Below are 13,539 nucleotides of genomic sequence, written 5' to 3' on the forward strand. Positions count from 1 at the left end.
GAGAAAAAGGCACCAAACAAGATGACATCCATTCTCTATGTGTTCAGAGATATTAAGAGATGGGATAGAGATTGTTATGGGGGATTAATGCTCTTTTTGGTCTCAGCTGAAGGATCTAGACAGGAGTCCTCAAACTACGGCCTGTGGGCCAGATGCGGCAGATGAGGACTTTTATCCTCCTCCCCCAGGGCTATGAAGTTTCTTTATTTAACATCCCACAAAACAAAGTTTTTGTTTTTACTATAGTCTGGCCCTCCAACAGCCTGAGGGACAGTGAACTGGCCCCCTATTTAAAAAATTTGAGGACCTCTGGAATAGGGATATTCTGGACAAGCTTTATTTAAAACCCTTCTTTAAATTTAAGCTTTATTTTGTTCTATAGTTCTCCACTATCCATAAATGCACCTATGTACTTACATAAGCCATCACACCATTTGTTCACTCAGACCAATACCTCCTTTTTCTTTTTTGAATATGATAGGATCTTTATTTTTTTGTGGTTTTTCTTTTTTCTTTTTTATTAATTGCTTTCTTTTTACTGGTTATACATGTTAACTTTTTAAAAATACATATCTTTATGAATCATACTGGGAGAGAAAAATCATAACAAAAGGGAAAACCACAAGAGAGAAAAAAACACAGAAAAAAGAAGTGAGCATAGCATGTGTTGATTTACATTCAATCTCCATAGTTCTCTTTCTGAATGCAATGTGCCCTTTTCTAGATCTTTTCCAAATTCCCCTTCATCAAACTTTTGATTTCTGAATAATAGCTCAAGGACTTGCTTTCTGATGGATGCAAGCTAAGGAGTCTGAAAAACATAGCCACACTATGTTATTATATTCCATTTATATTTTTAATAGGACCTTTCTGGAGAATATAACTCAATCCAAAGGAGTCTCTAATGATAGGAATTTTGTGAAATGGTAAGGGAGAATTTTTTTCCCCATCAGAAGAACAATTGTAAGCTAGTTGCCTAATCTTCACATTTGTGGGCTCAACCCTGGTCAGCTATGGACAGAGGGAGAGCTTTTCCTAGAGTGCTACGCATTCTCTTCCCTCAGTCTTTTCCCTTATTAATCCAATCCTTTTTTCCCATCCACAAAAGTCATAGAAGAGCTAAGCTTTGTACCTTTTCCTCTGACATTTCCAAGGGGGCCAGTAGGTGTCTTGGGAGCACATGGGCCACCTGAGGCACCTTGGGAAGTCACACTCACTCTTTGAGGCTGTTACTTAGTAAACAACCTTTCCCTAATGGGCAAGGAGCAAAGATTGCTGCTTTAGAATTATAGGGTCTCAGAAATGAAAGAAACCTTAGTGCTTATTTTATTAAGTCATTTACTTTTTTTTTTAACTGAGTTTGTGATTTCATTGGTCTAGGGAACTCCACCTATCAATGTTGGATACCACTGTAACCTCTGTAGTTTGTAGTTTTAATTGCAGGGACAGAATTTGAATCATTTCTCTAGAGCAGAAGTCCTCAAAGTATAGTCTAACGAATTGTTGGGGTCTCTGAAACCCTTTCAGAGGGTCTACAAATTTAAAGTTATTTTTTATTTTTAATATAGTAAATAGCTATAAATACAACCCATGTGAACAAAAACTCTTTGAACAGATCCTTGATAGTTTTTTTTTTAAACAACATGAAGATACTTAGAACAAAAGTTTGAGACCCACTGCTCTAGAGGTACATATGCATTAGATAGCAGAGGAGGAAACATAACCAAGATCTTCCTAGTTTCAAAGCTGCTTTTCATCCCCATTTTGCAGGTAAAAAAACCGAGATTCATATATTAATGACTGTGACCCTCAAGGTTGCTATCTGTATTGTTGATGCATAAGAAGAAAAACACAGATGTAATCAAATAATGTCACATATCTAGTTAATGGAAGATCCAGGTCTAGTATCCAGGTCTCTTGCCCTCAAGTTCAGTGCTCATTCAACTGTATCATGCTGCCTCGATTTATTTTTGGGTAAGAAGACTCTTCAGTGTGTAGACATAAAGTTTGAGAGGATTGGGGTCAACAAAAACATAGAGGGGATGGAGAACAGGACTGTGATCTGACTGTGATCTTCTTTAGGGGACATTCTTCATCAGATAGCATGTAGTGTAGAAAACTTATTGTCCCCAAGAGATGGTACAATATGAAATATAAGATTTATCTTTATCCAGGAGCATGTTGGATCAATCATTCTCAGGCTCTCCACCCCACCTCTCCCAGCTCTCTAATGAGATCCCGGAGGTTCCCGAGATATCTGATTTCTATATTAGAATATTCTCATCTATTTTATTATACTAGGATTCACAGGGCAGACAGGAGTCAGATATTCCTTTTGGTTAAAAGGCTTACCAATGAATCTTCAGAGATATGTGGCTATGAGCGCTACTAGGTTAGAGATCAGAGGGAGCTGATGATGACTGGGACAAGCTCCCAATCTTTAAATGTCTATATCAAGGTAACTATGACCCCCCCCCTCACTACCCTTCCCTTGGTAGTTGCTTGGGGCCTTAACCAGAGAATCTTGGACAAAAGGGACTGTGGGGCTGGTAGTAATTTTCATTTTTAAAAAAAACTAAGTTGCTTTCATTTTTTAGGGTCTTGAGGAGAGAGGGTAGTGGGATGAAAGGCAGGTGTGTCACAAGACATTCTTTGTACTTTTTAGCAAATGTTCTCCCATCTGGCTATCTGAAGTGATTCCTTGGCTATTGTTCAGTCATAATAGCTATGCTGCTAACTTGCCATCTGAACTGGGCAAATCACTCTCAACTATAAAGAGCCTTTTAATACTTCAAACATCATATGATTCTATGAAATGTCTTCAGGTGAAGCTGGAACATCTACCTGTATTTAGTTCAACAACCATCCTATTCTACCCACCAGTCATGAAAGAATTGTGCTGTGTACCTTTTCTTCTGGCATTTCCAGGAGAGGAAGACCTGGATGGGTGTCTGGGGAGCGTGGGGTCCATGTTGGACACATGAACTCTGATTCATAAAGTCTGCATCTGTCAGAGAGAGAGTCTACTAGGAGGGGACTGCTGTGGGTCTCAGACATATCCTTTGGAGGCTGGCTGCTCATTCTGCACTGTGATTAATAGATAGAAAAAAAGAAAAAAAAAACACAATTACACAGTTAGCTAATAGATTTGTAAGAACTTTGGATGAGACTGAGTAAGGAGCAAGCAAATTATAAAGCTGGTTCTCTGGGGGACAGTTTTACATCCACACATTTCTGAGATTTGAATCCAATAGTATAGCTCTACCACATGTCTCTGAAAAGGGCTTAAGCCATTCCATCTGCTTGAAATGTCCTTCCCCCATTTCTCTGAAAATCCTTCTCATTTATCAAGGGCCAGCTTAAAAGTAACTTTTTCATTTGTTGATTCAATAAGCACTTATTAGGCACCTATTATATGCCACATATTATCTTAGTGCTAGATAGATAAAAAAATCAAAACAATTCAACTAGATGCTTACATTCTATTTTCTATTCTATTGTGCATGTGTGATGGTGGTGTTGGGGAAGGATAACTTGCACATAGCTAAATATATAGACAGCAAAGCAATTTCAGGGGTGTAGGGAGGATTCTGATGACTAAGGAAATCAAGAAAGGTCTTCTGTTGGAAGCAGCACTTGTGCCGAGCCTTCTCAGAGCCTGAAGTGAGGAAGAAATAATTCTAGGCATGAAGGACAGATGGCCCATGCAAAAGTATAGAAATGAAAAGTGGAATGTCTGAGAAATAAGTAGGTCAGTTTGGATGAAACATTGTGTTCATTTAAGGAGAGCCATTTGTATCTTTCTATAAAGTTTTTCCTTATCTCATTACTGGAGCCACATTCACATGAGAGATGGCTAGCTGGGGATCAGAGAAGAGAGTGAGAGTTGCTCTACACAAAGATTGAATTTATTCCTTTGGCCTTTAACCCTGAGTTGGAATCCAATAAACAGAAATTAAACTTAACTGAAGGAGAAAATCCTCATCTTTGGTGGGTTGTAGATAGCATAGAGTAGTAGAGTTGTCTTGAACCTCCCTGACACTGAAAGTCATAAATATATGACCTTGGAAAGTAACTCAAAAGTTTCTCCATCTTTAAAGCAGAAGTATTCCTGCTCTTTCTACATCACATGAATGCTGTGAGGATTCAAAGAGATAACACGACACAGAGTTTTGAAAACTGGAGCACACTATAGAACAATTTGACAAAAAGGAAAGAAAATTTATCATCATTGCTCTTTATTAAAAAGACTCTTTTTTAAAAAAAATGGAAAAAGGATGACTCATGGGAGTAATTGGAGAACTAATCCCTTTTGAATATTTCTCTCTCCAGATGCCACCTCTGGATGGTTTCAATTCTCTGTCACACTCATGTTTTATGAATCTTTGACAGTGGTTCCCAACTTGTGCATGTAGAATCCCTAGGGGGCCATGGAGTTATGGCAAAGGGTCCATCTGTTCAGCAAGCATTGGCGTGTTGATCTTTATTTAGCTCCAACAAAATATGCAGCGTGACTCAGTATGATGAATAGGCGAACACACCATCTGTAGACTGAACTGTCTCACACATAGATGTACTATTTTTTCCAAAGAGATGTAGAAGCTGTGGTGATGGTAATGCTCCAAAAGCATTAGTGAATTCATAGCAGCCTTTGGTCATGATTTATTTTCTTATTCAGTCAGATTCATATTAAGACTGCTATTATGAGGGAATCTGTGACAGTCTTCAAATTTTAAAAAGGGTCATCATGCTAGGAGAGGCTAATGATTAGTTAATGTCAATCTGAAGACTCACACTCTAGGGTGGCAACATTTAAGCTACCTCTTGCTTGTTCATGGGTATTTTACACTAGCTGTTCAATTTGGCGTGTACTGATCTAAGTTCTATTTGGCTTCCGATTCTATCACTTGGCTGAAACTGCTCTCCCAAAGGCTGCTGGGAACTTCTTAATTGCTCAATCCAATGACCTTCTCAATCTTCATCTTCCTTGACTTTTCAGTGACTTTCATCACTTTAACCACCTCCTCCTTCTGGATAAACTCTCCTGCTTTGCCTTCCATGAAATTGCTCTCTCAGGTTTTTTCTAACTGAATGATTAGTGGTTTTCAGTTTCCTTTTCTGGGTTAACATCTATCTCCTGCTCCCTAATTTTAGGTATCTACCAAAGCTCCGTTCTGGGTTATCTTTTCTTCTTTTCATTTCTGACTTTCAGTCTCATAGTTTCAATTATCATCTCTATACATATCACTTTAAAATTTCCATATCAAGCTTAATTTTTTCTCTTCAGTTCTAGTCTTTCATTGCTAATTTCCCATTGATGACACAAATGTGAAAATACAAATTCTTGTGCTGACAACACAAATGCAAAACATTCAAAATGAAACTCATCTCTCCCCACTCAAATCTCATTCAAACTTCATTATTTCCACCATTGTTTCAGCTATTTATGTTTGAGAACTTTAATTATTTGTGATTCTTCCCTCTCACTAATTCTCCAGTAAGTTGCTGGGTTCACATGGCAGACTATTGATTGGTTTTCCTGTCTCTTTCAAATCTCCAATCTACCCTTCCCACAAATGTCAAAATAATCTTTCTAAAGCACAGACCTGACCTGACCATGATTCTTCCCAGTTCAAAACCTTTTCCTATTATAAGGTGGACCTCCACAGATAAAATAGAAACTCCTCAGTCTCTTGTGTATCTTCACAATTCAACTCTAAGGTATTTTTCTTTTTATACTTTGCATTATACTCCACTAATTTTGCTTGCTGCCAAATTTACTTGCTGCTACTAGTTGTAGTTACCTGAAATCAACTTGCTACCTCCTTCCTCTATGGATTTCTATTTTTTTGCTATATATGTATACATATACATATACACACATATACATACACACATACATACATATATTCTTGTTTTTTGCTCTATCAAATTTCTCATCTGTTGTTGGTTGTTATTTCAATTCTAGTTCTTTCATTTTCTTCAAATTTTCTTAGAGCCTCTTATTTGGATTTCTGCTTTAAACTATTCATTCTCAAATATGTATCATGTTTATTTATATTGAGAAAAGCTAGTACCCAGAGGCTGGCTAGAAAGTTAAGAAATGTTGAAAAAGGACACATCCTCTCGTTCATTTGTTTTTTTGCACCAGGTTCATTTACATGTTCAATACATTACAGAAACCCGAATGTTCCTCATCTTCTGTGGATTTTTTTTTTTTTTTAGTGAAATGAATTTTGGAGATACAGATCAAGACCAAGAGATTGGCACCAGTAAGAGAAAATTTCTAGCTGGGACCCAGGATTTTGAATTGGCTTCTGGAAGAGCCAGTTAAAAGAATAATATAAACTTTTTTTTTTTTTTTGCCTGAGACATCTGTTATTTTATTTTATTTTTATTGTTTTTTGGCTACTAGGTTGGGTATAATGGCTCATACCCATAAACTTTGCGCTAAAATAACTTTAGCCCTCTCTTTAAACAAAGAGGACTTAAGAGTTGCTATGCCCAGTACTTTCTTCCAATATTATTCTGGGAGAACTGGACAACAGATGGTCCTGAAGAGCCTAAATAAATGAATATCACCAGATAAGTCACAGAGGACAGTTTTGGGAGACCGCAGGGCCAAGAGAGATAAAAAAAGGTGAAAATCACAGATACAACATCTGGTAAAAATAGTTTGCCATCAGCAGAGGGCAATTTCAGCACTATCCATGCACACAACCTCATTTCCCAGTGGGTATCTTCTTTCCTTTCATATGGGTTCCTTGACTACATGTATGCTCTGTGTGCCTTCCCATTTGTGTTTCTTGTTCCTTCATGGTCTCTACATGTGTGTCCTCCCCATTGATGGAGTAATAAGTTTTGGGACAGTGTACTCCATGCATATATAAGAGAAATGGGTCATTAAATTGCTCTGTTATTTGGTATTAAGTGGTTTTGCTTTGAACCAATGTGGTCTAGTAAACTCTAATGAAAGGGGCAGCTAGAGAGTGCAGTGCATAGAGCACCAGCCCTGAAGTCAGGAGGACCTGTGTTCAAATCTGGCCTCACATACTTAACAATTCCTAGTTGTGACCCTGGGCAAGTCACTTAACCCCAATTGCCTCAGCAAAAAAAGTAAATATTCCTATAAAAATGAAGTATAATAAGGAAGGATAGTTGAATAGAGGAAATGAGAGGAACTGCTTATTTCTGATTAGTCTGTCACATCTATAAACTTTTTGTTTGAGGGGGAAGATTTCCTGCAAGGACTCCCCGAGTGATAGTCAACCCACATTGTTCCCTCTCTTTCCCTTATAGTCTTCATGGCTGGTTTCTTACCTAACAGGAAGATCCTAGTTCTTCTGCACAGATGTGTTCTCTTCTCTGAAAAGGAAAAGGAAAATGTCACTTACAATTTGGTTCTTCATCTTGTGGAAGGAAAAATAGGGATGTAGTCAGAGAGAGGCTTTGCCTTTTCCTCAAAGTCCAGTGCCCACCATGTTTTTTGGAACTGTTCTGCCCTAGAGGTACCTCATAATAATACCAATTAACCATAATGAAAATAAAACCATTTCATACTTTGTGACAGAAGAACTAGCTTTTGTGTGTTTTTGCAAGGATTCTGTATTCTGTTTTGGAGATGGACAAAATTGAATTCTAGTGGTTAGTTCTTTCTATTCCCTACTTAGATTTTGGTGGAGATCAAAAATATATCTAATTAGCTATGTCATTTATAAAGAATTAAAATTTATATAGAAAGGTGGATTGGATATTTGAAAGAGATAGGAAAACCAATCAATAGCCTGCCATGTGAACCCAGCAACTTACTGGGGAATTAGTGAGAAGGAAGAATCACAAATAATTAAAGTTCTCAAACATAATCATCAAACATGATCATGTGATTAGGAATGGTTCCTGATGACTAGAATTGTAGAATGTATTGATGAATTTGACCCAGAGAGCCTATGGGTGAATCCCAATTCATTGTTGTTGATATATTCTGAAGTAAAATATAAAAATCTCATTTGAAATATAAAAATCCCATCTAGAAATAATCATAGTGATCTGAGGAGCTGTAGCTAGATTTAATACCTTAAGGAATTTTAGACCACCTAATCTGGAAGTAAGTATATTAATTTTTACATGTACTATTTTATTTATTTTTTATTTGATTTTTACTTTCAGCTCAAATTCTCTCCTTCCCCCCATCCACAAGTTGAAAAAGTAAGAAAACAATCTATTTACAAAAGGCATAGACAAAACAAATTCTCACATTAGCAATGTCTTATCTATATATCTATTTTCTATCTTGTATAAATAGACATATTCACATATATGTATATACATTTACATATGCCTGAATTTATATTCTGAATTCTTCCTTTTTTTGGGGGAGGGAGTAGCATGTTTCATCATGAGCCTCTTAGAATTGTGGCCAGTCACTTTGTTGATCAGTGTTTTCTAAGTCTTTCGGAGCTTTTTGTCTTTTATTAATTGTTTTCCTGCTTCTTCTCACTTAATTCTGCATCAGTTCATACAGTCTTTCCAGATTTCTTTTTATTATTTCTTATAACACAACAATATTCTATCACATTCACATAATACGTATATTCAGTCATCTACAATTGATAGGCCAATTCCAATTCTTTGATACCATGAAAAGAGCTGCTGCAAATATTTTTGTATTTAAGGATTCTTTTCCCTTTTCTCTGAACTCTTTAGGGGTATAGATCTAGTAGCAGTATTACTGGGTGAAAGGGCTAATAGTTTTGTAGAAACAGTTGCTTTCCAGAATAGCTGAACTAGTTCTAGCAACAGTATATTAATGTACCTATTTTCCCACAACCCCTCCAGCATTTGTCATTTTCCCATTTTGTCAATTTGTTGACAGTTTGATGTCATATGCACATTTAATTATCTTACTTTAGTGTATTATTTCTGAATTTTTTGATTTCTTTTTTCTAGAAAATAAATCCTATAAAATATATTCTTATAATTTTGAGTTTTATAGGCATAGGGAATAGGAAAAAAATGGGAGAAAATGCCTGATCAGGGTACTGAGTTATGATGGTGGTAGCAGAAGAGTGGAAAAAGATAATTAGAGATTGAGTGTAGTGGATCATTGAATTCAAGAAGATGAGTAAACTCTGGTACCATGAAAGGTCAAGAGGCTAGAATATTGAGTTGGGTTTCAATGTCAGTCAGTTAACAAGCATATGACATATTTGTTAAGTTCTAAGCTCTGCACTAAGTATTGAATATACAAAGAAAGAGAAAAACAAGTTATGAAGAAAGACTATAAGACAAAGGCTAAAAGTGTCTTCAATTGAGTCCAGTAAGGAACTGGTAAGGGAATTCATGTGGTTCCACATAAATTGAGATCAAATATATATCATAAGATTATTCACATATTTTCCCATGAAATGAATTATATTTTTAAAAAAAAGTTCAAAAAATATTTTATTGATATTTAAAAATATTTATGTAACCTGTATTTTCTGATGGACCCCCCCTTCATTTCCTAGAGATAACAAAGAAAGAAAATCTCTCTCTCTCTCTCTCTTTCTTTCTTTCTCTTTTTCTGTGTATCTCTGTCTCTCTGTCTGTCTCTAAGTCTGTCTCCCCCATCTCTAAAAAGAGCATGCTGGGTTTTTTCTAAACATTTTCTAAACATTTATTGAGAACTTAAGGGATACACCTTTCCTGCTTCCTATGAAGGAATCTTAGAACTTAGAAAGAATCCTGCCTCTTAAAGTTCTATGAACCACAATCTGCATCTGGCCAAATAGTCAAAGAGGAACTTCTTCCCTGAGTGTCCTCCTCAGCCCGTTTAAGGTATGGCCTTTTCCTTTACCTTGAGTTCTAACTTCTCTGATTGTAAAACTACTGCTAAGGGCACTGAGCTTCAAGACTGTTGCCAGCTTCCACCTGATCCTATTTGGGCACTAGAGAACCACTCCAGTCTTATCATGTTCAGATTAACTATATGCAACATATGGAATAGAAGGCATAGGGGCCCAAGTTAATTGCTAATATCAACCAGTATTTATTAAGTACTTACAAAGCTAGTTTCCACATTAATAAGTGTACATTAGCACAATATCTAAGCTCTGGACATCTGGTTTATTTTATTTTCATGTCTTATATAGTGTAGATTCAGAAATGGAAATGGCTTTAAAAACTAATGAGTCCAACTCTTTGATTTTACAGATGAATAACTGAGATCCCATAGGAATAAGTGACTTGCTCATGGTTATACAGATATTAAGTGTCTGAGACTGGATTTGAACATGACACCACCCAGTTGCTTGAGGATAAATGTCTGACCCCTCCTTACCTCAGACTACTAAAAAACTCCTTTGCCCCCAATGGTGACTTAGAACTATTCAATGACAACATATTTTAAAAAAGCAGGAAAGTGAGTTTGAGGCTTGAAGTCAGGAAGACTTATCTACTTTAGTTTGAATCTGATCTCAGGCACTTACTATTCTGTGGCCCTGGTCAAGTTACTTGACCCTGTTTGCCTCAGTTTTCCCAGTTGTAAAATGAATTGTAGTAACAGCTGGGGATATAAATAGAAAAGGTAAGAAACTCCATGTTCTACAGAAAACTCAAACCTCCATTCTTCTTGCCTGACAACCCAGACTAGTCCAATTCTCTTTCTCCTTGGAGGCTACTGATCACAGTAATGAATCATGTTTCTGACACGGACCCTGTGTTCTGTTTCTGACACTTGATCAATGCTCTGGAATCTTTACTGATCAACTCCTTTCCTCCAAGACCATCCTGCTGCCCATTCCTGAGTAAAAAGCTTCCTGGCAATGCATTCTCTATCTGCCTGTAGATACAATAGCAAATCTTAGACTTGACCTAATTTCTGACCAGGGAAAAGGAAATTTATGAAGCCATTATCATCTGTAAATATCTTCATATCAATTACTTTATTATATGAGTCCTAGTTGGGTGTGAGAACTTGAGGGCAGGGGAACAAGGTCACATAAATTTTAGAGGAAGAAAGAAGAAAGAGTTAGAGGTTGGGGGGTGCAGGTCCAAATGGGGGTACCTTTGTGGAATTCTTAAGAAGTCTTGTGGAAGTCTATAAGAAGTCAAAAGCAACTTGATGGCATGAGGGGAGGGGCATGTAAAAAGAGAAGAGTGTGAAAAAAAAATGAAATCAAATAATCCATTTCAATTTATCAGATTTAGTCCTACCATCATCTGCCTCATTTCTTTAGCAGTCATTCTGCCAAAGCCAATGCCTTCCTCTTTATGGAGAATTACCCACAAAACAAAATCAATGTATTCCTGACACATGATTTCCATCATTCATAGTTGAGACTATTTTATCATGTCTTACCCTGTTCCTGAGCTCTCTGCCTTTTATGTTTCAGCCTCCGGATCTTTCCTGAGACTGCAACATAGAGATTTTTTATTTTTTTTTAACCTCCTCACCATCTATCCTTCAAAGTCCAGTTCAGGTGTCACATCTTTTATGAGACTTTCCTAGCCTATAAGGCAAAGGGCCACTTAGATATTTATAATATCATTTGTGAGCCATACACAATTTTCAACTTAGTTGAAGTAGTGGGAGGTTATTGTACTTAGGTTTCAGTTCATCATTAACTGTGGTTTATTTTGCAAATGATTTTGTGGGCCTTACATGACTCCTGGCCTGATGTTCTCACCTCTGCTATAAGGCAATATCTTGCCTTATAATATAGCCTTATGTAATGATTTATCTTTTTCTCTATCAAGGTGTAAGATTTTATTTTTAGATAGTTTATTTATAATATAATCAAGCCATATATATGTGTTTAAAATAAAGCATGATTCACTTTGTTTTGATATATTTGTGATATGTTTCCCTTTTCCTCTCCTTTTGGCTACTATTCTTTTTTGGATTTGGTAAAAGTAACAAGGTGGTTCTGAATGCAACTGCTAGGCTTGTATGGCTCACATAATCCCTATTGTCCTATTATTATTCCGATCCCTAATTAATTTTCTGTGGCCTAACTCTGGGAAAGCTGGCTTGGTGAAAGGCTGAGATAAGTTTAAAACAGGAGGCAAAAGCAAATAAATCACCTGACAACAGTTGGTAGCTTTGGAGACTCACCAAAAGGAGATTCAGGAAGGGTCAGTTTTGGCTTTTGTTTATTTGGCTATTGTTTAGGTACAAGGTGCTGCCAGGTAGGTATGTCTTACTCCCCAGTGTGTATACCAATTGACAGCCACTCAGGCAGATTTGGAGGAAAACATTTCTTTCTCTGGGTCTAAGTTTTCTCAAGTGGAAAATGAATGACCTCTATTAGATGATCTTAACATTATTCCCACTTTTAAAGCTAGAATTTAATGATGCCTTTACCTTAACTAGTCTATAAGCTCAGGTACAGATGATTCTATCACCATGGACAGTGCATAGCAGGGGGGTTCAATAAGGATATATGAAATCATAGATTTATCCAATCTGGTAGCTGCACCCAGTAATGATAGGACTTATATTATTATTAGGCATTTAATCAAACCTGATACCTGCCAAAAAAAAAAAAAAAGCAGCATGGCACAGTGAAGAGAATGACAATGACTAGAGTTAGAATTCTGCTTCTGACATTTACTAGCTTGGCAATGAAGGGCAAGTCACTCAATCTATCTGATCCTCAGTTATCTGGAAAATGAATGAGAGGATTGGACTAAATGATTTCTCAAGTCCCCTTTAGTTCTAAATTCATGATTCTAAAAGATAACTACAGGTAAGAAAAAAAATTGAAGAATAATTTACTTTTATAAAGTGTTTATCTTTTTGTGCAAAAACTCTGTTCTAATCCACAAGAGGAGGTGATCTGCTTTGAGATGTTTTCAGCAGTATGGACAGAATGCATTGGACTTTTTGTGGTCCCTTGCTCAGTCCCTCTTGAGGCTGTCTGCTTTGAAAGATGTGTGTTGGAGGGAGAGGGAGGAGTGGGTTGTAACTATGCAGTTGAATTTAGGTTAGCATTTTTTTTTTTTCTACACAAAGTTAACTAGGTCACATAGGGATTTAAATACAAAACCTTGGCTATCTTAGAAAAGGGCAATAAGAAATAGTGAAAGGAATACTGATGTTATAGTAGAAGACCCAGATTTCCATCCTATCTCTATTAGCTGCTTCTTGTGTCAACTTGCGTAAATCACTTGCCCCACTGAGATTCTTTTTTCCTCTCTGTAAAATTAAAGGATTGGACTAGATAAGGTCAAAGATCTCTTCCAGTTCGGAAACCTGCGGTCTTATTAAAAGCCTAAATTCTTTACAAACATAAGAGAGTCTTGCTTCTTGAGAATAGTTTAAGATTGGCTCAGCTTTGAATGATAATCATAACACAATAATGAATATTTTATAAATCGCTTCAAGGTTAGTGAGCTGCTTTGCATGTTTTATCTTATTTAATACTCACAACAATTCTTCAAGGTAGATGCTAGCATCATCTCCATTTTATTGAGAAAAAAAGTGAAACACAGAGTTTAGATGACTGAACTGAGATTCCATAGGCACTAAGTGGAAGCAGGGAGATGGAGATGACTTTT

General features: G+C 36.6%; 2 long non-coding RNA genes across 2 annotated transcripts in view; one reads left to right on the forward strand and one right to left on the reverse strand.

Moving 5' to 3' along the window:
- The window catches only part of LOC127543544 (uncharacterized), a 173,656-nt gene that overhangs the window by 76,585 nt on the left and 83,532 nt on the right, over positions 1 to 13,539 (forward strand). The window lies entirely within an intron of this gene.
- Positions 7,321 to 13,539, reverse strand: part of LOC127543545 (uncharacterized) — a 592,679-nt gene continuing 586,460 nt past the window's right edge. Inside the window, exon 3 of the long non-coding RNA XR_007949253.1 lies at positions 7,321 to 7,365. This is a non-coding gene — a long non-coding RNA (uncharacterized LOC127543545). The remainder of the gene's footprint in view (positions 7,366 to 13,539) is intronic.

Source organism: Antechinus flavipes, chromosome 1, assembly GCF_016432865.1.
Source record: "Antechinus flavipes isolate AdamAnt ecotype Samford, QLD, Australia chromosome 1, AdamAnt_v2, whole genome shotgun sequence".
Lineage (NCBI taxonomy): Eukaryota > Metazoa > Chordata > Mammalia > Dasyuromorphia > Dasyuridae > Antechinus > Antechinus flavipes.